The following is a 26,850-nucleotide window of genomic DNA, read 5'->3' as shown; positions in this document are numbered from 1 at the left end:
TGTGAATAGAAACAAAAGAATATTTCAGTATAACTCAGAGCAGGGAGAAGTCCTCTTGGGATCCATTCACTGAGAAAAACCCTTGTGGAGCAGGGGTGCTTTCATGATTGTTTGAATCCTGGTTCTTATGGATCTTGGCAAATCAGCCAGTTTGCAACAGATTTAGCTTTGGGGGAAAATCTTACTTTATTTGACAGGAAAGATAACTCTTAAGTGTAGATCCAATTTCATTTCTCGTGATTTTGTATTGTAATAATTTATTTCCATCACTTTCTCTCATTTCTAGTTAAATTTTTAGTCTTTCTTAAATAAACCTACTTTTGTTTTGTATTAGAAGTGCTCACAAGTGCTGTGTGGTGTATAGGAGTGGTGGTTTAAGGGAAAACTGGTAAACTGGGGCACAGAGGAGCTGGAATTGCTGTGAGTAGCCAGGGTCAGGGGCTGGATTTCATAGGGTAATGCTTCAGAGGGATTGGGGGCAGGGGTGCACCTACTGTCATCCTGTAAAACAAAGACAGGACTGGCATAGCCCAGAGGAAGGTGCTTTAATGGCTGACAGGCCGGTGATATTAGGGCCTTACACCCAGCCAGGCATAGGCAGGATTCCCTGTTGCTGGAGGCAGGAGGTAACAAGGTGACTCTCATCCTGGATGCCTTGAGAACCATCACACAGAATAAATAGGTTGTTTTGTAACATGCTTGAGCCATGGTTTTCTGTGGAAAAGGCATATTTAACAGTGCTGCCAAGGTCTTTAATCTGGCAACACACTTCCAGAAAAGCTCTTTCAGTCATGGGGGATTTAAAGGAAGAGGCAGTCCCCTTTATGTCAATAGCTTCCAACACCTAGCAGTTTTCTGTCTTCCCAAAGTTGAGATTGAGATGATCCAAGTCCTCCGATTGCCAATGACAATTACACATGCCTTCTCATAAACAGGAGAAATAGGCATACATGTGTGTAACATCAGAGTATTTATGAAACTCTGTCCTGTGTTTAGAAAATATCTTGCCAAAAGACCTTAATGCTAAGGCATGGACTAGGATTTGGGAGATTAGGGTTCAATTCCTGGTTCTGCTACAGACTTCCTCTGTAGCCTTAGGCAAGCCATGGAGAGGAAAGTGATCAGGAACAGTCAGCATGGATTCACCAAGGGCAAGTCATGCCTGACTAATCTAATTGCCTTCTATGATGAGATAACTGGCTCTGTGGATGAGGGGAAAGCAGTGGACATATTGTTCCTTGACTTTAGCAAAGCTTTTGACACGGTCTTCCACAGTATTCTTGCCAGCAAGTTAAAGAAGTATGGGCTGGATGAATGGACTATAAGGTGGACAGAAAGCTGGCTAGATTGTTGGGCTCATTGGGTAGTGATCAATGGCTCCATGTCTAGTTGGCAGCCGGTATCAAGTGGCGTGCCCCAAGAGTCGGTCCTTGAGCTGGTTTTGTTCAATATCGTCATTAATGATCTGGAGGATGGTGTGGATTGCACCCTCAGCAAGTTTGCAGATGACACTAAACTGGGAGGAGAGGTAGATATGCTGGAGGGTAGGGATAGGATACAGAGGGACCTAGACAAATTAGAGGATTGGGCCAAAAGAAATCTGATGAGGTTCAACAAGGACAAGTGTAGAGTCCTGCACTTAGGACAGAAGACTCCCATGCACCGCTACAGACTAGGTACCGAATGGCTAGGCAGCAGTTCTGCAGAAAAGGACCTAGGGGTTACAGTGGACGAGAAGCTGGATATGAGTCAACAGTGTGCCCTTGTTGCCAAGAAGGCCAATGGCATTTTGGGATGTATAAGTAAGGGCATTGCCAGCAGATGGAGGGACATGATCTTTCCCCTTGACATTGGTGAAGCCTCATCTGGAGTACTGTGTCCAGTTTTGGGGCCCACACTACAAGAAGGATGTGGAAAAATTGGAAAACGTCCAGTGGAGGGCAACAAAAATGATTAGGGGACTGGAACACATGAGTTATGAGGAGAGGCTGAGGGAACTGGGATTGTTTATTTTGCGGAAGAGAAGAATGAGGGGGGATTTGATAGCTGCTTTCAACTACCTGAAAAGGGGTTCCAAAGAGGATGGATCTAGACTGTTCTCGGTGGTAGCAGATGACAGAACGAGGAGTAATGGTCTCAAGTTGCAGTGGGGGAGGTGTAGGTTGGATATTAGGAAAAACTTTTTCACTAGGAGGGTGGTGAAACACTGGAATGTGTCACCTAGGGAGGTGGTGAAATCTCCTTCCTTAGAAGTTTTTAAGGTCAGGCTTGACAAAGCCCTGGCTGGGATGATTTAGTTGGGGATTGGTCCTGCTTTAAGCAGGGGGTTGGACTAGATGACCTCCTGAGGTCCCTTTGAACCCTGATATTCTATGATTCTATGATTCTTTCTGTGCTTCTGGTCCCTGTATGTCAAATGGGGCTTACAGTACTTCTTTTCTGCTTCCCTTTGTCTGTCTTGACTATTGAGATTATAAACTCTTAAGGGCAGACACTCTCTTACTATGTCTCTCTAAAGTGTCTAGAACAATGGGGCCTTGATCTTGGCTTGGGCCTTGAGGTGCTATGGTAATACAAATAAATAATAATCTACTGAAAAAACGGACAGAGGATAATTTTTTGGTGGACGCCGGATGTCAGATTAGCAATGTAGTTTGTACGGTACAAATTGGAGGCGTCTGTAACTGAGATCCTATTCTCTGTAACCCTATCTTTCTGCAGAAATAATTTTTCGAAGGGAAAGTGTCACTAAATCCTCATTATTGATATGACAAATTCTGAAGGGTATATTTTTTAAACAGCACCTCTATCAGTCTCTCCCATGCCACCTAACTTTTATGCAATAACACCGTTCCCTTAGCAATAGCATATAAAATATCTCTCACTTCCCAATATTATTCATAGAATTCCCATTATAGAACATTGAGAACCCAGATTAGAAGAGTACAAGAATATTTTATGGCCAGTTTGAAAATGTTGTTACCACTGCTATAAATTAAGAAGTTAAATTACTCCCACATTGAGTATTGATATACTGTGCATGACAGAAAAATTCCTTTGAAATATACTGTACAATACATGTGGAGAAATTCCAAGCCTGTTGATCACTGCATAGTGACTGCCAGCAAAGTGGAGTGTGTATGGAGGGGTGGGGAGTGGGGATGGGAAATCTGATTGCAAAGTCTAGTCTTACAACAATGATCTGAAGAAGGGTAAAACTCAGAGTAATAAAATATCTCATGGTTGGTTGGTAATTAGTGCATCTAACAATGAACTTTCTTTCCTCCAGCATACACTCTCTGTGAAGTGAAGTGGTATATAAAAATATATCATTGGTCACCAGGTGCAATTTTCTATAAATCTATGGTACTTACATACATCTATATAGACATATATTAGGTGCAACTTTCAAAAGGCCTTCACCAGGCCTTCACTAAAAATGCACATTTTTGAGTAAATGTTTTTGCATGAGCGATATTTCACATTCAAAAACTTACTATTTTTTCTTGCCAGTCTATTTATGTGGCAAAATAAGAACCCAGGGGCCAGATTTACTGGTATGCTCTGGCTGCTTTGTGCCACTCTGATGATGCAAAGCAACCATAAATGTGGTTTAACTAGCCAGTTAAGCCCTGTTTACGACTGCTTTGTGTTGCCAGTGACGCAAAGCCGCCAGAACATACCAGCAAATCTGGTTCCAGATGTCTACAAATACACATGCACAAATCAGTTTTTGCACTTACAAATCGCACACATGAAAAATTAAAGACAAATAACGTGCACGGAAATTGCCACAATTTTAGGAGGTTCTTTTGAAAATGTTACCTATTATCTTCATATGTTCCCTTTTATATATTAAAAAGTGGCACTTCATTAAAAATTGTTAGACACATGTGCTTATTATACCAAATTGGCAACCAAACTGCCTATTTTGAAAAATACAGTAAAAGGGGTCCTCATACACATTTTACAAAGAAATCAAAACAGAATGAACTAAGCAACAAATATAAGCTTACTTTTATGTTGTCAAAAAAATTGGCAAATTCATTAGTTAACTTTGCAGAATAATCAACAGTATGTGTTGTAGTTAAAAAAAATTTCTCACCTGTTCATAAATGAATATTTATCTAAGTTGGCAACAGAACCAAATATGTGTAAATAAATCATCTATTTTTATGAACACTGCTTTTTACAAGAGTGTCTTTTGGACTTGCTGAATTATCCCATAATCACAAATAGAATCAACTCTCAGCAAGATTCATTTATACATAATGGGCAAGCAAGAAGTTGTTTAAAAAACAATGACAACACAGCTGTACGTACACACATGGTGTGTGTGTGTGTGTGTGTGTGTGTCAGTCAAAGGCTACTCTTGGTGGATTTTCTTCCCTGAGGAAAGAGAGGGAACAAACAGTAGAAGATGAACCACACTTTTTTCTCTGCCTGCACTGAAAAATTCAAATCACAAATAATCACAAGCCTTCTGTAAACCATGAAGCTTACATGTGCTTGTTGGACCCTTGACTTTTGCCCTTCAGTTGGTTCTTCTTGGATTAAGCTCACACAGGGATATCCTCTTATGCCAGCAAGGCTTAGAATGGCAAAGAATGCAACAAATGGAACTGATCTACAGCCCAAGACAGCAGGACAACAATGTTAATATTATACTGCCCAAAGTGGCTTATCTTAATGTATAATCATGTAGCAAATCATGTATTCATTTATATTATTAAATAAAGACTAACATAGGTGTACACCCAACAGAGCATAAGGAATGCACAAAGGATCATGGGTTCCCAGCATTCTCTGCTCCCGTTTGGAAAGCCGCTGACTCATTCCCTAAGCAATCAGTGTTGTGTGCCATTACAAATGGGATGGTTAATAGGCCTGCATCCATTATCATTAGTGCATCTCAGCACGCAGGTACATGATGGGTCCTGCCAGCGCATTTGCTCCAGCTCACTGAGCCAGGGGCCATGCTCCATTGCAAATGAGGATGAGGAACACCTGCTCCAGGGTTTTTCAGCAGACCAGAGTCATCCTTCACATCTCATGCAACACTTGTTCTGTCAGAATGCAATGCTGGCACAGGCCAGAACAGTGGTTTGCCAGGCGTCCAACTAAAGATTATAGACTTCCCTGTGGTGGTCTGCTGCAGTTCAGCTTTGAATTTTTTCAAAGAAACCTTTAAAAAATTTATCAATTCCATATTAGGCATTCAGTCATTATGTTAAGGGTTTAAAAATAAAGATGAAAAAAATTGCTTCAGAAATTAACTTTTTTTTGGCAATTAGAATGGGAAAATAAAATATTTATTAAATCTGATAATTTTATTCACAGTGCACAGTGCTGACTGTTTTGATATGTTTTCTAAGAGGGATTTTATTTTTGGAAAATAAGGCTGTGCTTTCATTTACAATGTTGTGTGGTTTTATTTTTAACTGTATGTTCAAGAGTGGCAAACAGACACTAGCCAAAAGGACCAGAGAGTCAAGACTGTGGCTTTCTTCAGCTTCATCCATTCATTTGGCATCCACTGCCAAACCCTTGTTTCAGCCAGCGGAAACCAAAATTAAGGGCAAACATACAGTCTTGTCTTAAAAGGGCATATCCTGGGGTCGGCTGAACTGCAGGGAGCACAGATCAGGGTGAGAGGTGAGGAAAAGCTGGCAGATTTGTCCTCTTGTACTTCTGGGATCACTGTAATGGGTCCCCAGTGTCTCTGTAATGGATTGGAGCAGCATTGAGGGCTGTTGTAACTTATGCTGATTGTTAATGCCTTGTAACAGCTGAAACCACAGGCAGAGATTGGGATGGCCTAGGGGTCTCTCAGGCATGCCCTCTTTCTCTGCAATGTCCCTTTTTTCTTTACTATGATGGCAGCAGGGAGAGGGAATGATGTATGAGACCCTACCGGCCTTACATCATCAAAGAATCCCTCTTGAACTGGGGAAGTCCTCTCAGATCTGGTTAAAGACTGGCTTCATGGCCAGATTGTGCCAGTAGCACAGTGCAAACTGAACAACAATGCACTGAAGGATCTAGCTCTCATTGTCTTGTGAGAAGTGTAGTCCTGTATGACTAAAGTAATTCCCCTCTCCCCAGTATCTTCATGCCTTTTAGGACTTGGTCTGAGATTCTCTTGGCTCTATTACCTCCTTGACTAGGAGGACAGAGTGATAATCCTTCCTCTTTCCCACAGGAAGTTCTTAAATTACTTTTTGTCCCTGTTTTTATATTCTTACCTCCACAAATCCTGCAGGGATCTTCCATTTCTAGCTGGCATGTCAAGCAGTTTCTCTGGGGTGGAGTAGGCTTTCAAACTGGTTTCCTTGAAAGGAAGTTAATTTCCTCCCTGCTTGCCTTAGTGTGGAGTATGTACAACCCAGCATGGCCTCTCCCTCAAAGTAGAGCCTGGGGCATGCTGAGTTAAAGCCTCTCCTCCTTTGCAAGGCAGAAAGTTAGGCTATGAACTGCCCTCCTTGGTGTCGCTCCTGGAAGGAATAAGAGTGTCAGAGCAGCTGTTATCTCACAATGTAGACATTGACATGGTACATGACATTTAGTCATTTTATGTAGACATGGTCTATGACGTGTCGAATGGTTTCCTAGGACATGAAAATAGGAGAACCTCAATGGCCCACATAACAGCTAAACATTCCTCAATCCTTTCTTCCAAGGAAACAGCTGACAGCCTAACTAGAATGTTGGGTGATCTTCTCTGTCTGTTTATTGGGACTGCACAGCCTGAAGGCCAATTTGAAAGGTCTTGTGCTGGTGTGTAAATTAGTTATTACAACTGAGATTTTATAATACTGGCTAGCTACAAAAGTTCCCTTGGATAGATTGGTAGCCTATTTAACAGGCTGTTGACCAGCGAACATGGCCTCAAATCTTTTTATTCAGTGTGGCTAGTCAAGGTTGCTGCAATGATGGCAAAAAATAACATGAAACTTTGGTGATAGCCTGTTGGACATAAAAATGACTGGATTGCTGCACTGTGGTGGATGTGTTTCATTATGCTTTGAATTTTGCTTACCAGTAGGCAGATTTGGCCTTTTCTCAGAGAATACACTAGTGAGGCTTTCATCTTTGCCAATGGCATACCTCATGAGATTTGCTGTTTTTTCCAGCCTTCAGGCTGCTACCTTCTCTAGGTAGGAATCCCAGAGAAACCTGTAGATTACCATATTGTGAAGATAGCATCAGTATTTTGGTCATGGGGCTGAAATATTTGGTTAATCAGCCACTGGAACATTGCAGGTGCTCTGTCTAACCCAAACAGCATTGTGCATGATCCACGTTTTATTCTGCTTTCTGGGTTGAGGGGAATTTGCTTATACCTTTTTGTGAGATCTAGGGCAGTGATGTAATGGGCTCCTCCAGCCAACCTGTCTAAAAATTTGTATGCCAGGTAGATGAGGTAATCTAAATGGTTTCTAAAATCAGTACAAAATTTTATGAAGGATTTTGAAACAGAACTACTTTTGAGGATTCTCTAGTCACTCTTGGATTTTTCAGTCCCTCTAAGTTCTAGCATCATTTGGAGTTTCTGCTACAAGGTCTCCCTCGTTTGGTTGGAGTGTTTACCATACTGGTTTGCCTAGTTCAGTTTTAACTTTGTATAATAATTTTTTCCCCCTGGACGTGATGAAAATACAAAGGTAAAATCAGTGACCAGTTAGACTGTCAGTGCTTTTTTGTTTTAACTGGGAGATGGCAGATTTTGGCCATAACTGAGATTTATCCGGGTAGACTGCAGTGAATAGCTGCTGTTGGCTTTGTCACAGCTTGAATACATTTATGTGACAAATTTGTGTTTCTTTCCTTTTCCCATATTATTTAACTTCATAATTAACCACTTATATCATCCAGGTAGCCTGGACATTGCTATTTGCCAACATGCTGCAAATGTAGTGCAAATGCAGCATCAGGAGTACCCACGCTCGAGGTAGGAAAATCAAGAGCCAGGTGCCTGGGCTACAGGATTTCCTGGGCCTGCTGGGGATCCTGTATGTTCTCCTGCACCAATACATCTAAACCTTTTAATTTCGCACAGAGCTTAAGTACATACTTAAACAACATTGTCCCCATTGGAAACTGATTCTGCTCACATTTCCTTCACCAAATCAAGGATTCCTTGAGCTTTCCTCTCTTAACGCAATTTAAATTGAGAGAATGCTGTGGAGGCTTGGAGACCTCCTGTAAAGTGAAGCACATGGATGGAAGTAGCTGGTCCCAGTCATGGAGAAGAAGGGTTATATCTTTATTGAGCATATTTTAAAGTGACACATTAAATTTTTTCTGTCAAGCTGTCTGTCTGAACATGGTAGATGGAGGTTCTGAGAGTTTTAATTGTTAACAATGCACACATTTATTTCATGGATCTAGACAGGAAACTAGCTCCTGATGCATGAAGGTCTTTTAGGGCACTGGTAGTTGCTTCAGAGTCATAATGCATAATGAAGTTGCTTCTGAGTCAAGGATTGCATAGTCCATAATGACTAAGCTATAATGTTGTCCAACAATATTTCTTTCTAGGAGTCCCACCATGTCTACTCCTGTTTGCTCAAAAGGATCATCTGAATGGAAAGGGCACTAATGGAGCTTTGACACTACTTTGGAAGACACTAATGTGAGTCAGGAGGCACATAAGTTGGCTACTTCTCTGTATATTGCCAGCCATAAAAGGTAGGTAAATAGACTTGATCCTATTTCCCACCCCTTCAAGCATCCTGCCAACGGAATAGCGTGAATCAAGTGTAACCCCTGGCATTGGTATGGCCGGGGAATAAGGAGCTGCTATGTTCAACTGGTCAGTTTTCACTCCAGAGTCTGAATGTTGATATGCTTGCTTTGGTTCCACTTCATTCTGCAATTTGATTGTAACATGTAACCAATGCCAACAAAGTGTGGGTTTTGTGTCCCCAGTGGCCAGACCATGCATGAGGTTTATGAGTCTGCTACTGGCCTCCAATGAATGGAGCTTATCCTTCAACTCAAACAGTAGAGGTTCATGCTTTGAGATCTAGAGGTCCTGGGTTCATTTCCCACCGACATTGTTACATAAACATGATTTATGGAATCATCCTTCTGCTGGTCCATCATGAACTTGGACAATGCAGTTAGCTTCTTGTGCCCCAGCTCCTCAGGTTGGTTTGTGGAATTATCTGGCAGAGATGGGTTGCTTGTTTCAGATTTGGGTTCCACATTTATTCCCACCAGGTGGATAAAATCCTCATGTGTTATTTTATATCCTCTCTTATCTCAGACTTCTATTTTAACTCTAACCATCTTTTTAACTATCTGTCTTCTAGATTTATGCACCTGGAATTAAGGATTTAATAACTTTGACCTTTTCCTGGGGAAAATATTGCCCAACAGTTCCTATTGTGGTTTGGCCACCTCAGGCTCAGAGGCTCTTTGGAACTTCCCCAACACCTGATGAAAGTGCCCCAAATCTCACCCGAGTATGTCAGGTTCAGCCATGTGCTTAGCTATGTTGACAGTGATGGGGCTAGTGCAGTCCTTTGAAGTCATGATGGTAGGAGAGAGTTTAATATCCCTGTGTGTACACTCTCCATATAGTGTATCCCATCTTCAGGATTTACTAGTTATTTTTGGACTACAGTTTGTCTGTAACCAGAGTTGGCTAGAACTTGAATCTCAAACCTGGGCCAGAATGGTGATTTTAGCAAATCCTGTCTTTGTCACAAATTTTCTACCACCCAATGTGGCCATATTGCATTTCTTATGCATACAGACATTAGTAGGAGGTATGAATCCTGGTTGTCAGCTGGAGAAAAACCCTAGGTTATTTCCCAGGGGATCTCTCATCTTTAGGTTGTCCGCTATCAGTATTTCGTTATTTATGGAGTGGAGTTTATGTGAGGGTCTAAGGACCCTCCTAGCTTTTAGTTCCTCTGAAAATCTGTCTTCTGGCCATTTTTATCCCTCAGTTTTTGTCTTGTGGAGCTCTAAGAGAAGACATCTTCTATATAATTATGCATCAATCCATCAGTTTTAACACCAGGTGAGCTGGTGGCTGCACCCAAGGGTGTACAAGTATTACCATCTGTTGCATTCACTGCTGCTCTTGGCTGGCTATCTGTTGGATCAACTTGTGTGGCTGCTGGGCCTAATGCTCATTCAGCCACTGTAATAAAGGTTTTACATCTGTGCTTTTCTCTTTGTTCACAGAGGCATTCCAAAACCCCACGTCTGGCACCATGTGTTTGACTGTGGCCCAGGGAAAACAAAATTAAGGAAAAATAAATGTATTAACTTGAAGTTGCTAGTGAGAAATAAAATAATCTTGTGTAACTAGAACAGTCTTTTCCCCAGAATTGTCATGCATCCTACCTGGGGCATGGTCTGGAAGTCTCCTGTTCCTGTTACTTGTTTGCACTAGGAGGTGAGAGGAAGAACAATTCCTCCTTCTATCAGAGAACTGCCAAACTTTTATCCCATTCCTTCCTTAATAAGTCCAGATGGAGATCCGCCCTCTCCACCTGGCAGGCTGAGTAGCTTCTTCAGAAGCCTCTGCCTGGTTCCCTTGGAAAGCAGTCAACACCTTCCCTATCTGACTCATTATATGGTGTATGCACACTCCATCTCACGGCAACTCCATTCAGTACAAAGGGGCAGATCTTCAGCTGATGTAAATTGTCAATGGGTTGATGTCTGCTTACACCAGCTGACAAACTGCCCCAAAGATCAAATATAAAGAGAGACTGGTTATGACACACTCTGACAGAAGCAAAGCAACTAACAGTTAGTGCTGAGATTCTACTGTGAACCATGCTTAGGTACTTTGAAGGTCTTTAAGGAATAGGTAATTCAACCAGCAATAAATGCTGCAATTGACACAACAGGGAAGGCAATAGCTTAAATCCTCATGCTAAAATTCTCATATTTTGGGTGTTCTATTACACCCTAAATATTGTTTAATCATATTATTTGTTCAAGTATCTCCTTGTTTCCTGCTGCCACCCCTCCCCACAAACCAGCTGGTGTAAAAATGCAGAATACAGTAAAAAATAATATTAATAAAATATTGCCATGAAAATGCTCATATTTTGTTTATAATGGCTTTACTGGCTTCTTCAGAGACTTTGTAGAATATTGTGTCCAGGATGACTTATTAGGTACAGTATGTATAAAATAAACCTGTGGCTTTGTGTAAATTTTAGGGGAGGGGAAAACAAGCTTTTCTTCCGAATAAAAAGCAATAATGTTTTCCAGCAAAGAAGGCCTTTTTTCTAGGCCTGGGTCTGATTAAAACTTTAAGAATTCCCGGGGCTTTTATTCATTTACAGTAAGTGCCTTTATTCTAATTTCCATCCACCTCTCTGGTGCTGCTCTCAATGAAAGTAGAGAGAAAGATATAACATGATCCAATGGATGGAAGCTGAAGCTACCCAAATTCAGATTGGCAATAAGGCATACAATTGTAATGGTGATAATAATTAGCACTGAAACAATTTACCAAGGGTCCTGGTTGATCCGCCATCACTGACAATTTTTAAATCAAGACTGGATGTTTTTCTAAAAGATATCCACTAGGAATTATTTGGGGGGAAGTTCTATGGTTGGTGGTGTACAGGGGGTCAGATTACATGATCATAATGGTCCCTTCTGGCCTTGGGATCTATGAGTGTTGGTGGTAGTGATAGCTCTTCAAGCACCAGTAGAACTATATGTCCTGCCTAATGATCTAAGAGTCTCAGTTCATGTGGAAGTGTCAAAGGGCCTGAAGGAAAGTTGCTTTCAGAAGCATTCCAATGAAATTTTGACAGTCTTGTTGGAGCACCCAATGAAGGTGGGCCTGTGGATGTCGCAGGCCCAGTGTGAGTATTATTGAGTCATTTGAACAGGAAAAATTAAAAGCTTGACTGAACTTTTCTGAACGCAATGCCTGCCCAGAATGCTGCCCAGAATGCTGGCTTCTGCTAGAAGTATTATGGGAGAACACAGCATTTGTTTTGGTTCCCATGGCTATTCGCCCAGGAGGGCAGTATTAGAAGAGCCAGCTGAGAGACCAGGAAGGTGATACAAGAAAATCAATAAGAAATGCCCTTTTTAAATATAAATTGACTGGGTTTAAAATTTCCCACCAGCACTAAAACCAGTATTATTTATTAGTTTGCAGTGAATCAGAAGAGCTTTGTATTTATCACATGATACATTTCCTGCCCCAAAGAGCTTAGATGTAAGCAATGAGTGAGTGTGACAAACAGTAGAGAGAGGACAAGGTGAGGAAAGATGGGGCAATAACCACACAACCATGAGATTATTCAACATAGCCCTATATATACCTCTTGTTGGCTCTTACATAAAAGAAGAGGAGGTAAAGACCTAAGAGATTGAGGATTGACTCCTTATTCCAGGCATGATGGAATGTACAAACACTGCTGATCTTAGTGTTGGTCTAAGATTTTTCTACACCTCAGAGAAAAAATCTAGTACAACTATGGCAGTGCCTCTGTAAAGCTGAGGGATATTTCAAAATTCCATCTGCAGCAGAAACAATGCATTTATTAAATTGCTTTTTGAATGTCATCATAGATGGACAGAATTGTACTGCTTATGGAGCTCAGCATCGGCTTAAGTGCTTTTCTGAATAAGTGCTGAAAGAAAGCTGTGAGGAGAAAGGGTAATTTTGTTTACCAGAGGACTCTAATATTTTGACATGTATTTTTTTCTGATTTGGAACATAAAGCAAAAAATCTAAATTCTCCATGAAAGGGAATACGGTTTTGGCTCCTGGAAACCCTGGGGTCTATGTCTCAGGGATTGCCTGCCTGGTGAGCTGCTCAGGAGTTGTTAACCTGGGAGCTTTGGAACTGGGGCTTCCAGTCTCCTGGTTCACCATCATCCTACCTGGTGGGCTAGTGGGGAGCCAGGAACCTGGAAGCCCTAGCTGAGCTTGAAGCCTCATAGCTTGGGAGCTGCAGCTTCTAACACTTCCAGGCTCCTGGCTCTTTGTCAGACCACATTGTGGCTGTTGTGGAACTGGGTGGGCAGGCTGGCAGGAAATCAGGGTTCTGTCACAACTTAGCAGAAGTTGAACTATCTCCATGAAATGTTTCAACTACGACTAATTGTCATTCTCAACAGAAGAATATTCTGTTGGAGAATTTCCAACCAGCTGTGGTCTAAGTCCCTAAAACTTCAATGGGATTTAAGCATGTGCTTAAAGCTTAGCGCAAGCTTAAGTGCTTTGCTGAATAGGGATGGACTTCAGCAAAGCATGTAAACTTATGTATAACAGGGTAGCTGGCCCCTTAAATGAAGTTGGGCCCAGCTTTTCTGTTCCAGTCCAGGTGCACCCTAGTTTGGTGTAATGAGGAGGGCAGGGTTGCCCCTAGGAGTTAGAGAGAGTGAGCACAAGGACAAAGGGAAGGAACCCAGAGTGGGAGAGTGAACAGCTGATTCTGGCTAGAGAAGTAGAGAGAGCTTGGGAGAAAAGCAGAGCTGGACTGAGATCTCCAGGGAAGGGATGCCCTTGAAGGAGGGAGTGGTGAGAGTTCCCTGATTGAGCAGTGGAGCCCAATCAGGCTGGTGAGTGCAGAAGGCAGGAAAGCAGTTGGAGTGAAGGGGTCACCTAAAAACTTCCCCAAACCAGAGAGCAATCCAGAGAGAGCTGGAGAGAGCTGGAGAGGAAGATGCCTGCTGGCTCTCTGAGACAGAGCTGAAGCTGAAGGGCCAGAGAGGGATGAAAGGATGAGCCTGCTGATGCCTCTGGGCAAGATTGTGAACCATAGCCGGGAAGGAAACAGAGCAGAGAAGCACCTCAGTTAGAGGGGTTGGGGTGATGCATGGTGAGAGATGCCGGAGCCATGCTGGAGAGCTGAGGTGTGATGAGAGATGCCAGAGCTGTACCTGGCGTGTTGTTGATGGACAGTTGTGACTTGAAAGTGTGAATGTTCTGTTTGCATTGTGCTGGTGAAATCTGGATTATTGTTGTGGGATAAATTAACTCTGCAAAGGGTTACGGATATTCTGAAAGCTTGAGTGGAGTTACTGGAGACTCTGGAAGAAAGAGGAAACTGAGGTAGGCATGTGAGTTGTGCCACAGTCTGGCTGCAGCAGGGTGCCACAGAAAGGGGCTGCCTTGTCATAATATGCATAATGAAAGTCTAAGTCATTACATTAAAAACTCTAAAATGTAATTTAAGTTAATAGGATCACACTGCAGTAATTAGAGGTGCTGCTGACTAGAGACCAAATACACTGTGGTCATTGTGAGTTCTATGTAATTAGTACACTTGGCTGTGCTTGTGTGCTCCAGTCCTGACCTCCAGCAACCCTGTTTCGTTCCAGAGCTGGACGTCTTGTATGCAAATATTGCCATTTAAGCCAAATTGTATGGCAGTGGGTTTGTGATGTGACAAGCGACCATCTAAAACAGATTTGAATCTAGGCCTCTAGAGGTGAAATGCTAGTGCATTAACCCACTTTGCTACCCAGTCTAGTACTAATACATTTTTAAAATACATTTTTTAATTGAAGAGAAAAAAGCATCTTGCATTTAGAACAGAAAATTAAAAATCATGGAACAAACTAGATGGTACTGACAGAACTAGTGAACAAATGTGTGACTATATGCAGGTTACAATATCCTATTGCTCATATCATGCTTGCGTCAACATTTTCTTGTTGATTTTCTTGCTATTGGATGAAGTTAAAGCTCAGAGACTGATATCTTGCTCTCAGTCTCCCCCCACCCCCTTCTTTTCCCTTTATAGGGACACCTGGCTCTACAGGAGCACAGGTTGATAACTGATAGGTACAGATAAGTTTAGATGCGATTTTCAGGGCTTCTTCACTAAATCCAGTTCCCAAGGGTTGAAATCTGGAGACTTAGCTAGAGTGTCCCAGCTGATTCCAGACATCAGAAATGGTGCAAAGGAAGAATGGTGATCTCTAAGGCCTCTGTTCAGCAAAGCACTTGCGCGTATAAGGTCAGTGGAGCTGCTACAAGCTTAAAGTTAGGCAGGTGTTTGAATACCATGCTGACCCAAGACCCAAGGTCCAAACCATGCTCTATAGATCAAAGTCGACGGACCTTCTGCCTCTGGAAGCAGATTAACTACTGCAGCCTATGCCATATAGAAGTAATACTTGTAACACCACTAAGTAAACACAGCTTCATTCCGTACTGTCTGAAGCTTCTCAATGGTCTTCCAGGATTGTCTTGTGTAGATCAATTGCTGGAATCTAGTGAATTGGTCGAAAAAGCATGGGTAATAGGTAAGGTTCGCATCACATAAGCTAAGTTGCAGGTGCAAATAGGGGGAAAAAGCCTTCCTAGCTATTGCAGCAACCTGAAAATGTAGAAATAGTCAAAGTGCCAAGAAAACCATTAAATTACAAAATGTGCCAACAAAGAGCATACACACCTCCTCAACAAAAAGAGGGAGGGCAGTGAATTCTTCTTCTAAAAATCCTGATGAGATTTTTATAGACAAAATGTATCATGCATCTGAGTAATGCTTGATATGTTAACACCCCTACCTTACTGAATTTTTGTTTTTTGTTTCCACGCTACCAAATAACAAATGTGTTTGCTCATAATGTAGAGTATTTATTGCCAAATTGAAGTTAGTGATTATGTAATTCTTGTTCATTTTTTCCCCGTTTTAGAAAATATTGTGTGAATTTAATGTTCCTGAAAAATAAGGGCGTGATGGCACTTGCCTGAGCCAGCCATAAAGCAGACTGAAATTGAACAAGCCCATCATTTAAAGCTCTGCCAATGCACCATGATTCTGACCTGCAGGACCCTGCTATTGTCCTGGACCTCTTGAGTGAAAATCTTCTATTGTGCCAAAATAGTGTGGTGATTTTGTGAAGCACGTAAATGGAGACCAGGCTGAGACAACTAAGCTCATATTCATGCTTGTGGCCTCATCAGAATTTGAATCTTGGTCTCCAGAGGTCCTTAAATTTCATTTTTGTGAATAATGAAGATAGTTTTCAGTTTTACAAGCAGAGAAATGTCTTAAACCAATAAACATTTTATATCTGTGTCAAAAGATGCTTAAAAACAGCCAACCCATGTTTTTTTAACAACTAGGGGGAAAAAATACCTATTCTATGCCAAGTTCCTGAAGTCTGAGCAAATTTTTACAGATGAGTTATAAACCCCAGACTAATGGAGATTTAATGGAAGCGCTGACACAACCGAAACTAGAACAGTGCAAATGTACTGCTACAATAACCTGAACTCTTCAAACCTTACCCAGCGCAGTTTCCTGTAAAAATGACTCATTCTTCTTACTACCATCCCCCATTCCTTCTTTTAGAGCACAAGAATAATACATTCCATAATGTAGAACTTGTGGGAATTAAAAATAGGAGATTTGAAAATATGCTTGCTCTTCCTTCTCCTAAATGCTTTCACGGAATGAATTTGGCAGGACATCTTGGCAGAATGGCAGATTGTTGGGACTGTGCTCTCTGGGAAACAAACAAACAAACAAACAAACAAAAAAGGCTATCGGTGCAAAATTCAGGCTTGCTTTGATCTGGTTCCGAGGCTGGAGAGGTGGCTTGATTCCACACAGGCGAGCCACAGGATCGTTTGTCTCTACTTTCAACAAATAATGTGTTGTTTTTATCATGGAACTTAGAAGAAGATACTTGTACTATAATCAACCAACTGCTATTTTTATCTTCATTAAAGAGACCTCAGTCACTTATTTATTCATCGACATTTTGCAAAGAAAAAATTTGGACCTGATGCATATAGCATTTTTTGAGTCATAGTTTCTGAATGTTATCTCAGCCTTGGAAGATGAATCAGTGGGGATATATATTGATGGAAACCCTACTATGTGTCTGGGGATTACCATATTTTGTAGGATGTGGTCAGTGTGAAAAGGCTAATTTTAATCAACAAATTAGAGCCAGTGAAAACCTCCATAGGCGAGGGAAAATCTGTGAGCATGATCAAAAACATGCTTCTGATTCACGACTAAATAACGGACTACAGGGAGGTACATCTGTAAATTATACAGGAAGCTTTCTTCAGCAACTGATTCACCCTGACAGTTTTACTGGAGTATATGAAAATTAGTATTAAAGATGTGATATGTAGGCTTCTTTCCAGGAATTCCAATCTGGTTTCAATAAAATGGAAACACTGATTGGAAGTGAAGTTGCCTTCCGGTTTTGCCTTTGGCTATTATGTGTTCATTCGCAAAATGACTGAATTCCACAACTACTTTTAATATTCACCTTTTGAGTTCATCTCCCACACTGGACACATTGGAATGATTAAAATAGCACTGCCTCCTGATGCCGGATTCTCTTTAATTTGAAACAGCCTAGGTGCTGAGAAAAAAATGAATGCTCTTGTTAAGTCCATCCTTTCTTTGCATCAAGTTGCTTCAATGCACATCTAGAATAGAATATTAATACAGCAGTATTAAAAAAATATATAGTGCTTCCTGAGTAGCTGCCAGGAAAAATAAAGATGAAAATTTGGTGAAAAAACAGATTTTTGCACTTTATATTGGTGTGCTTCCTATAATGAATGTGTGCTGTGACTGCATATTCTTGCTTATGCTACTTTACTTTGGCAGCTACAGTGCCCTGTACATCAGTGGTGCTATATAAATAATATTATCTCTGAGAAATTTGTAATGCTACTGCAATGCACTGTTGGCATAAGGAGGGCAGATTTTAAAAGGTCTAAAAGGCAGAAAATTGACAGGTACAGATATTTGCAGGATTTTGCTTTATAAAACTTTCAATCATTACATTTAATGTGCTGTTCAAAAAGATTTGCAAATTCTTGTTTTTTTATGTTAGCTGATTATATAGTCTCCTCATAAAACATCCACGCTATTTACATGTTAAAATATTTGTAAGCAAATTAACCTATTACAGAACTTCCAGTATGTTTGCTAATGTACTCTGAAGTAGTCTGGGTTCTATTGCAGAAATAGAAAAAGTTACTTAGAAAATTCTACATGGGGAGCTGGCTGGAATTCTCTAAGCGTTCGTCCCTCAAGGAGGAAGAGTTAGTAGCCACAAAGCTGGACAAGGGTATGTGTGAAGAGACACAGGTCCCAGTGCAAGTTGAGATCTTGTATGTCTGTGTGCATCTGCTCAAAATGCCAGTGCGTTACTAACGCTCCCTGCCCCTTTCTCCTCTGGGCAGCATAGCTCACTCACAAGTCTTCCGGCCCATAGCAATCCTCACTACTCCCAAAATGCATTCTTTGAGCTCAGGCTCCATTTAGAAGGGGGAGAGTTTTAGATGGTGAACCACAATCTATTATGCTTTGAATAGTGTAAACTTCCATGGGAAAGTCAACCAGGTGATTATGCTGACAAGATTATGCTGCTCCTCAACTCCGCTCTCCTATAGGAGCATGTGTATGAATAAAGGCACTTCTGTCATTTTGGGAGAGGGGCAAAGGAGGCTGCACTGGCTTTACTCCTCCATTTGTTTGCTGATTGGCCATGTTTTTCAGTATGATGCTAGGTGTTTGTTTGATTTCCCTCCAAGCCACGCTGAACAGAGGATGATACATATGGCTCTTGATCTTTGTTCTATAGATTGCAATCTCTCTGGGAGAAGGGCTATCTTTTATTCAGGGTTTGAACTGTTCCTGGCACTGTGGGTCCATGGTCCCTGATTGAGGCCTCCAGGTATTATTGTTTATAATTTAAATTACAGTAATACTAAAACTTCTAGTTTATGTGTGAAATGAAGGAAAATCCTGGGTAATAATGTCAGTCTGTTTATTAACTGAAAAGGTTACTTTGCCTATTTGGCAACCAGTGTAATCAGTGTTCTGGTATTATATCATGAAGAGTAAAACTGACTTTCTGCAGTTGTCCAAAGCAATCTGACTCGAAATTTTGGATGCTGACACTTGTGCATTCATTCCAAATACACTTACCATATTTTGTAAAGGAATGGTCTTTGTGAAATGAGAATACCTGGTTACATGCATTCAAGGTCATGCATAAAACAATGCCTAGCATCATGTATCAAAATACTGTACTGTTTAGTGTATTTTATAAGATTAGTTGGGGCACCAGCAATGCTGTCAAAGTAGTGCCTCCTGAGAATACTTGTGAATTATTGAACTATGAAGCAAACTGCAGCAGTTCCTAAAGTCATAGCTCTTTACTACTGTGCTGGTATCAGAGGTTCTTTAAGGTTCTGCTTCAGTACAGCGGAGAGGGAAACAAAACCACGGTAAACCTGTAGAACAAGGGCATAGGTGGAATACAGGAAAGAAAAGCAGGTTCTGAACTGTTCCCATGACTCTGAGTAGCTGAGTAACTCTCTTCACTAGCTGAGCTCTGCAGGAAAGGGGTGTGATTAGCTGGGAGAACTGAGGAACAGCTATTCTGAGTGGATTTGAATGTGGATAAATTCATATTGGAATATGGACCACATACAAAATGTAATCCCTCTAAGAGCAGCATTAACTTCTGCTGCTGTTTTATGATCTCCTTCAGATGGGTCTCCGAATAATGTCAATATGGATGCAAAATCTACTGTATTATTATGGGTAGATATGTCATGTGTGGCTGTGGAGGAAACAGAAGTGGATGGCATTTCTGTACTGGGTCAAATATTCATGGAGTCTGCATTGTCTCTTTCCCATGGATTTTTGTCCAATGCATTTTCTGAGCGCTGTATCCCCTGTGATTTCTGCAATCTCATTCCCCTCACCTATTGAGCAAAGATGTAGTGAAACTTGGAAATATCAAAATGGCTGACATTTTGGGGTTATTGTTCCCTTCTAGTGGCATTTTACATGGGAGGGACATATATGGGCCACAGCGGAGAATATAATTTTACATACACAGTAGGTACCAATAGAAAACAAAGTGACATGAAATGAAACCACTTTTGAGCTACTTTAATAAATTTGACCAAGCCCAGAATCCTTCAAAATTGGGACAGTTCTAATGTGATATGGAATCTAGGTTTTTGTGGCTTTGCACTCAGGGAGAAATTAAGGTTATTGTATGAAATCTTGCAAAATTGCTTACAATCACTGTTAATAAGGCCTGAGATTTGTAGATAGAAGAGATCTGAGTTGCTGATATATATCCTCATTACTGTACAACACATTCCAAAAGAGAGAAACCTCCTTGGTGTGGTTCTGTTGTGCAAATGGTTTCAATTGCTGTTGGATTATGTCACCTTCAGACAGGTCAGCAGAGTTAATACAGCATTATGCTCACCAGCAGAGCTGGGCAAATTCTTTAAATCAGTATTCAAGGACATTCATTTCAGTTCCAAATAGCTGTTCACTTTGACCGTTTTCAAGCCATGAATAGCTGCATGAATGAGTACTTATTTGCACAATTTTGGGGGGTGTGGTAGAGAATAGCTGTTGTTTTTATAAACACAGCTATTAATGTGCAAATAAGAGCATCCATTATTTGATATTCTTAATTCTCTAGTATAAAACTAGTATAAGTCATTCAGTCAGGGAGTAGACACAGTACCATAGGATTCAGGTGCTTCTGGTAGAGTGCAAGTGTGAATTAGTCTGGCTTTTTTGTTCATATGTTGTGGGCCACAGTTTTTGCACCCAACAAAGAATGTATCAAAATTATGCAGTATGTACAATTAGTGTGTTGTCACTACCTGCCTGGATATTGCTATGGGAAATAAGAATGCAATAAAAACAGAAATACAGGGGCAGGCATATAGCTAGGGTCCCTTTCACTTACCTTAAAAAATCCTCTTTAAAGATGGTTTCAGAGTAACAGCCGTGTTAGTCTGTATTCGCAAAAAGAAAAGGAGTACTTGTGGCACCTTAGAGACTAACCAATTGATCTGAGCATAAGCTTTCGTGAACTACAAAAGCTTATGCTCAAATAAATTGGTTGGTCTCTAAGGTGCCACAAGTACTCCTTTTCTCTTTAAAGATGCTTCAAGTCTATAATCGAAGTTCTTTTTAATAATCACTTTATTCCAACACAAATTAAGGATAGTAACAACTGTGAATATATACATGACCCTAGTATCAAAGATCATTCTTTTACCACAAACAAAACCCATTATTATTTCTTTTTATGACTAACCTCTTTACCTGTTTTAAAGCTCTAAGACAAATTTCTAGAATATGTGTATGCATGAAGAAGTATGCAAAGTTATTGTTTCTATCAACTTCACTGACTTGCAAATTTCTGCTCTTCCCCTATGTAGTTTCACCGTATGTTTTCCTTTTTGTTTACAATTTTTAAAAGTTGTTTGTTATAAACTGAAACATGCCAGATGCCTTCCAATAAAATGTATATTATCATTTTAGACAATTATCTAACATGTAGCCAAGCCAAAAGCAGCCTGTTCTTTAAGGCAACCTTATGGTAAAATGTGTTCTTATCACAAGGATTTTCAGTCCTTTCAAAGGTTCTCCCATACTGTGGCTCTAATTGCCAATGTCATGTCATGTACAATAAGAAGTGGAAATACGAAAGGGTCACAGTGGAGAATTGAGGTTGAGGTACCACAGTATGGAAAACCAAAAATATGGCTGTATTCATGGAGACTACTGAAAATCCTGGTACCTGTAGTTATTCCAATATGCATAACATGCTCTGAAACATACAACCATTTCTTAACATGCCTTTAAGTGTGCAGTTTTCAGTCTAGTGTATCTTCTCAAAATCTTTGATTCATCCACAGTAAACAGTGCTAACTACTAACTCATAAAACATATCAGCTGGGTTTATTACTTTTAACCATCTTTCCAATTGTGCTATAAAATAAAGGCAGATGCCATTTTAAGATCTTATTATTATCAAGGGCCAACTCCTCCAGCAGCACCTGCTTAGCAGCAATCTGCTTGTTTATAGTCCCTTTTTTATAGGTGACAGTTTAAGGTGGCTGTTCTCTTGTTACAAAGAGTTCTTTTTAATGTAGCAGAAGTGGCATGCACAGTAGGTGAGCTACTTTCTTTCATCCAGTGATATTGAGAAGGGGTCGCAGGTTCACCTGTGATTTTTGCTTGACAGCTTCGCCGCACACATCAGGCTCTGCCAAATGCTCCACCATTAATTTATGATTTAAAGTAATTAACTTTTGCTGATTAAAGTAATTATTTCAAGTGCATTGCACTCAGGCCCAAATGATGCACACATCCCCCTCTCCAGTTTGAGCTAGCAGCATGCCAAGTGCTTAAAAGCTGCACCAGGGAGCTCACAGTGGCTTCTGCCAGTCTAACAGATCTGCCATGTTTATGGCTGACTTGTACTAACTGCTCATTTTAATGCTGAATCCTGGCAGAACACTGACACAGTGTGAAACCCTCATCCGGTAAACAAGACAAGCTTCAAATTGGTGACATCGATGACAGTGAAAACTGTTTAAATGAATCTTGCCTCCAGCCTTCCAGAGGTATTATGTTTTTGAGCACTATTCCTTATCCAGATTGGCTGTTAAACAATTTACAGCTTTATTCAGCCTCTGCCTTTAGTACTATGGAGATGCAACATTCAGACTTCCTTAGTGGATTGTAGGTCCTCCCACCCTCCCCCACCCCCCCCCAAAACCCAACAACAAACCCACTCCCAAACACCTTTTAAAGTTTCTTCAAATCTGAAATATATGAAAAAGGAGTTTCCTTTGAAAACAAATCTCCTTGTATGAAAGTACACATTTACTTTTAAATTTACTCTCAAAGTTAGTGCATCGTGTTTAAGAGCCAATATTTGCTTTATGATGTCTTCTCTGTACACAAGCAGTGTGCACAGCAACAACACCCATCAGTAACAGCAGACCAATGAGGCTGCAATAGAGTGGAACCCTGCCAATGCTGGAATATTGATGCAAGAATGTGTTTTGTCTTATTGGCACAAAATCATTTCCAAAACTTACCTTCAGTTTTATTTCTCCCCGTTGGGGTGTGTGTGGGGGGTGGTGGTGGTGGTGGTGGTAGGATATTCCGGGGATCATTGTCTTGTAAACAGCTCAAGGATTTTGATTATAAATGAAAACAATCACATCGTGGCCCTAAAAATAAACATGCAGGGTAAAAAAAAAATACCACAAAAACATTTAATTAACAACCCAACAAACTATTTTCATCCATTTGACTGTTCCTTTTCTTATCAACTTCTAATTTTGTTTTCTGCTCTGATGAAGTGACTGTCACTTAAAAAAATATTATTTCTCTTTCCTCATCCAGTGAAACTGTAAAGAAATCTAATTTCATATGTAATAAAGCACCTGATGGGCAGTGATTTCTGGCATACAATATTTCAGCTTAATGCTAAAAATTGAAAAAACATGATTGAAAATAAAGTTGCCAAGAAAAATCATCTGTGTGTTGGCTTGGTGGTAATCCTCAGAAATGTGAGGCATGATTGCACAAAGAACCTGTTTTTCGTAATGAATTATGTGGTCTGAAAGGAGGAAGAGTGGGTTTTTTTAAAGAATATCAAAGGGAAAGAGGTTCTGTTTATGAGTCAGGTCAGAGTGCAAGTGGTCATACTGCACTCTGATGTTTAATGCTAACTTGGAAGGACTAGCCTCTGCTGAGGCAATTCACTGAGCTGAATACTCCATTCACTCTTATAAGCAAACATTGAACAGTCTGCCAAATTGTGGTGGTTTTGTGATGTGAACAAGTCCAGGAATTGAGCAGAGAGCACCAAGCACATCCCTCAGAAGCCCCTTTGGAAAGCATCCTATAGGTATGATCCCTTGGTCCTAGACTGAATCCTCCCTGTGTTTAAATGTTGCCATGGAGAATTATGACACACAATAGCATTGCCTCTTTTTTTAAAAGCAGTTTTGTATTAAAAAAAAAAGACCCTGGCAATTAAATCTGAGATGGAGTTGCTGTAAAACAAAACAAAACAAAACCCCTCCAAACCTCTGAACTGTTGTTTATATTTTTTTAAAGTCTTAAAATGTTTGGGTGTCTGTGAGCATAAATGTGTTTGGAAACCTAATCCAGAGAAATTCACCTAACCAACATTTATTTTGAATTCATTTATGGACTGATCCAAAGTCTGTTGAAGTTAATGGGAGACTTTAATGGGATCAGTCACATTATACAGCATCATTTTTGATTTTTGTAGTGGTTTCCAGCTTGCACATTCCTTTCTTAAATGTACGTAAGGACAATGATTGTAATCCTATAAGTGCTGTTTCATATAAACACAGGATATAAAATTACCCAGATTATAAAAGGGTCTGATTGGTACAAAGGAGGGTTGGCAGAACTCAGCTCTTACACAAATTGTAGACTTGACACATACCAGTATATAAATCCCAAAGAGGAAGCATTATGGACCAGATTTTTAAAAGGTATATAGGCACCTAAAGCTGCAGATAGGCAACCAGTGGGATTTTTAAAAGCACCTAGGCACCTAACTCCCATTGATTCTTGTTCCCACTGATGTCAATTGCAAAACTTCAGATTACAATGAGAACAGGACTAAACCTTATTGAAAGTGAAAGGTACAAGAGAATGGACTGTCGATAAAGGGTAATAGAAAATATAATCCAGAGATAAAGTAGGCTCATTTAAAATGAATAACTAGAAAGCCTGGAATTATAAAAGGCATAAAAGTCTCATTACTAAATAGCCCAATATATTGGAAGTTTATAAGTGTTAAATCAGACTGAGGTACATGCTATTAATAGGAAAAATGTTTGGATTTAAACAGTTGTCCGCTTATTAAATCTCTAATTAAGGACATGCAAAGCAAGTGGCCAACGTTTTCCATTAAGGGTGACAAACTATGTTTACTAAAATGTTTTAAATTGATCATAGACAAGCTAATTTCATAAAAACTAGGAACAATTTTTTCATAGCAGCATTACCTGTAATAACAGTGTCTATATTCTGAAACTTCCACAGGCCACAGGAACTGATTTTAACCCTGTTTAACCATTAATCCTAGACCACTGTGTCATTACTACTTGTGGATTTTTTGTAGTCTAAATCAGAAGTTTATCAAGGATACTAAAATACAAAGGCCACTAACTCTCTGGATGAGAAATGAGCTAACGTTGATGCCATGTAACTTTTTGGCTGGTTTATGTATAATGCTAGTGTGATTTGTATTTTGCTAATATGTCGTAGCCCTCAATAGGAATAAGTGCACTTACTTGACTCAGTCAGACATCTGTGACTCCATTAGCCACAGTGGAAACTAATGGTAATTGCCAATTGTTAACCAGACAATAGCAGATGCTAACTTTAATCTCCAGCAGTGCTCTTCTGAGTATCTTTTATATAGACATGGCCTGATTTTAATGCACTTTTTCTTTTCCAGAAATATGGAGACTTAGTAAAGGCTGATTAGTCTAGTGAGCTGTGTGCAACAAAGTGATTAACTCATAACAATGACAGTTGACATTCTGAAACTGAGCCATGATAAGTATAACATATGATCAATATCTTAAGTTAACATACTTTATGTTGTTCATCTTAAAAATCATCTTTATTTAATAAAATATATGTATTAGAGTTAAATTCTGTGAAGAGTGTGTATTGGAACCTAATGTGAGAATAATTTTAGCATTTCCTGGCAATGTACATACCTTATTTTAGATAATCAGTTAGCCTCAGAACTTTAAAAAAGCAAAATAATGCAACAGAATTTTCCACCAAATGTCAAAATATCTGACAGGATTTCAGTGTCCCCCTTTATTTATATCTAAGCATGAAGACAACAGCTACAACAACTGGTATTGTTTTGGCACTAAAATAGCTTTACAGACTAGGCCCCTGAGGATATCTGGAGTCTTCTGGGTTACCGTGGTTCCTTTTTATATAAATTTGCTTGCTTAAAATAATGACTAATGAGCCCATTTTCACTTTGACTGTGGCCTGCAGTCTACAAGAGATATTAGCAATTTGTAGTCAACATGCAGGTCTGTTCCATCTAAAATATTATCAATGAGCTTGTCAACCCAAGCCCTAACCTTCTTTGTTATTTTCATCCGCTCCTCTCTCAGATGTCTCTCCTCGTACCCATAACCTCTGAAGACTAGCAACAGGATGTCATACACCTGTTTTGCTTAAGGCTGGGACTTGGAGCCCTGTGCGATATTGTGTAGGCATTGGCTCGCTTGCTGCTTTGCTCAACGTATATGTCAGAATGTCAGATGATAGTTGTTGTATCTGCAGCTGTTGCATAAGAACAGTGCCAGGGGCACAACTTTCCTGCAGTGAGCTTTAATTTGCTCTACCCTCCCTAAAGAGCTCCCTTACTTCACCTTGCTGATGGTGCTGCAGCTGTATAAGAACTCAGGCCGTCTGCAGCTGAGACCAACTGGATGGGGTGGGGGAAGGGAGGGAGAGTTAATAATGGCCAGGGTAAAACTTTACACAAAACAAGCATAATGAAGGCTGAAGGTAGGAAATGGCCTATTATTTGCATCTTTGCTCAATGAGACATTTTAATAATTGTTTGCATAAAGGTATTGTAAACACTGAGGGATTTATATTTGTGTGAGTCAATTTGTAGTAAATTTGGATACTGTTCCAAGACAGCTACTTGTAGCCTAAATAAGCCATAACCTGCCAAGATATTCATAAGAGATCTGACTAGGTTTCTGACTGCTTTCAGAATTAGTTTGACAAAGAAAAGAGATGTAGAATGAGACTGCAACTGGATTGCCAAAGGCAAAAAAAAGTCCTGTCAAATATCTTAAAGGAGGAAACTGAAAAACCACTATAATACATGGGACTAGTGGACATTACTAACAAGATAAGGACATGTATGTCCACCTTTGGATTTATTTGGGAATGTAGATTTATTCTATAAATTAGATAGCCAGGGCATTGGAAATAATGCCTACAAATACTTCATGGTAGGGTTGGAAAAAAGAAACTTAAAAAA

The 26,850-nt window shown here is 40.1% G+C and overlaps 1 long non-coding RNA gene across 1 annotated transcript in view; it reads left to right on the top strand.

Annotated features, from left to right (window-relative positions):
- The window catches only part of LOC141991681 (uncharacterized), a 68,751-nt gene extending 60,076 nt beyond the window's left edge, over positions 1-8,675 (top strand). Inside the window, exon 3 of the long non-coding RNA XR_012640433.1 lies at positions 8,542-8,675. This is a non-coding gene — a long non-coding RNA (uncharacterized LOC141991681). The remainder of the gene's footprint in view (positions 1-8,541) is intronic.
- Positions 8,676-26,850: the final 18,175 nt, after the last annotated feature.

This window comes from Natator depressus, chromosome 7, assembly GCF_965152275.1.
Source record: "Natator depressus isolate rNatDep1 chromosome 7, rNatDep2.hap1, whole genome shotgun sequence".
Classification (NCBI taxonomy): Eukaryota; Metazoa; Chordata; order Testudines; family Cheloniidae; genus Natator; species Natator depressus.
This window is presented reverse-complemented; position numbering and strand designations above follow the sequence as displayed.